The sequence below is a fragment of the Propithecus coquereli genome, unplaced genomic scaffold, assembly GCF_000956105.1.
Source record: "Propithecus coquereli isolate 6110/MARCELLA unplaced genomic scaffold, Pcoq_1.0 Scaffold274, whole genome shotgun sequence".
Classification (NCBI taxonomy): domain Eukaryota; kingdom Metazoa; phylum Chordata; class Mammalia; order Primates; family Indriidae; genus Propithecus; species Propithecus coquereli.
Genome location: NW_012148330.1, coordinates 512988 through 514924, shown reverse-complemented (window position 1 = coordinate 514924; position 1937 = coordinate 512988). Strand labels below are relative to the sequence as shown.

Sequence of the window (1937 nt, the reverse complement as noted above, 5' to 3'; positions counted from 1 at the left end):
AAGTCTACTTGCAAATATGCTGATGGCATTTAGCTTCCATTAACTTCATTTATAGAAGCTAAGGAACTGAGAAATTATTTTACCAAAAAGAAAAAAAAGAAAGAAAAAATATAAAAATTATTTTGCTAAAGAAACAAAAATTGAGTTGACTAAAATTTACTAAGAAAACAGAGCTTAAGGCCCATAAAGATCATAAACACCCCAATGTACCAGCCCTGAAAAAAACCCTTATTATATTCATATATCTACATATAGATCAGCTTATGATAGATTTGGAAAAATGCACCTACACACATACACATACATACATTTCATTAAACATTGGGATACACATTTTACATCAAGAAAATTTTTAAAAATAAATTACTTTCACATGTGGTATATGAGAGCTTGTTCAATACATTCTCAACTCACAAGTATCTTTTCATTTTGTGCATTGTGAGGGTGGTGGTTTGAAAAGTATAATACTTACATATGTTTATGTAATAAACAAAAAAATGATAAGTGCCATGACAGGGTTCTGGATGGTGGTTTTGGTGGATGAGAAAGACATGAAGAAGATATTTGAGGGACAGAGGGAGAGAAGTGAGTTAGAATAAGCAATGAAAGACACATATTGTTTTGATATCTAAAAGGGTGTAGAAGTCTAGGATGAAAGACATGTAACAGAAGATGAGAAACTATTTTTGTTGGGGAGAATAGAATTGAGAAAAGTTGAGTTTTGGTAAACTACATCCTCATTTCTTCATACTAGTTCTGAATTTTAAAATTTATCAGTGACTTATTTATAATTTGCATGTCTTTAATCTCTCCTTAATCTCTTTGGGTAGCCATTGCTCAGAAACTCAGCAGAAGCTATCCCCAGTGAGACAATTGAATATATAAAACTTTAGACATGGTCTTATCAAGTTATTGGTCAATCTGAATCTTCCTTTGATAGTGGAATTCTATCTGTAGTTGACAGTATTAAAGAAACAACACCTTTACTAGCATACTCTACTTATTTTGTTTGCACTGGAAAAAATAGCATTCTCTCTAAATTTACACCAGGTGAATGATTAAGAATACATATTTCCAGATTTGTTTATGGAGGATTTAACACATTATAGAGAATGATGAAGTTCTTTGTGAATAAAATGATTTTGCTTCCCTGCACCCCAAATAGTCAACTCACTGAGAGTCAATGTAAAAGGAACTATTACAAAGAATGTGTACCATGATGAACAAGTTTACTTCTATTTACATTAACAATTGATCATCAACATACAGTGACATTGTTGTAGTTAATTGACTATCAAGATATAATGACATTGTAATAGCTAATTTGTGCTGGGTTCTGGGCTGAGCACTTTGCCCAGATTTGTTTAAATATCATAGCTGATATTAGTTTACAGAGGGAGAAACTGAGGCCCAAGAAGGTCAAATTATGTCTGTAAGGAGGGTGGGAAAATGATTTGACCAAAAGCAGCCAGCTTTCAAAGGTCACACTACTAATAGCTCTACTACTTAAATGTAATTGAAATACCAATCTGAATTTTTGAGTTGATTTGTAACTCTAAGACTGTTGAAAATAAAATTAAAATTTGATAGTTTCAGCAGCTTATTAAAGTGGCTAGAATGTCAATACAAGGCAGTAAAAATATAACAGTGGCTCCTGCTATATACCCGGAAGTATTCTAAACATTTTCCATGTTTAAATGATTTAAACTTTACAAAAACTTAGCTAAACTGGAAAAATGTTAAATTGGAATATGACAATGTTGACATTGATCAGGCTGGGCATGTAAAACCCAAAGTATACAGTTGCTTTTTTACATGTAAAAAATCACCTTATTACACCTTATTACTTAATATTTAGTTTCTTTTATTTTTTTGAGGAACCACAAAGTTTTTACAAGATTTAGGGATAACTAAGAATTCAAAGTTGAACAAACTCA

The 1937-nt window shown here is 31.4% G+C and overlaps 1 protein-coding gene across 1 annotated transcript in view; it reads left to right on the top strand.

The window, feature by feature from the left end:
- LOC105813251 (cadherin-12-like) overlaps window positions 1-1937 on the top strand; it is a 176586-nt gene that overhangs the window by 91121 nt on the left and 83528 nt on the right. The window lies entirely within an intron of this gene.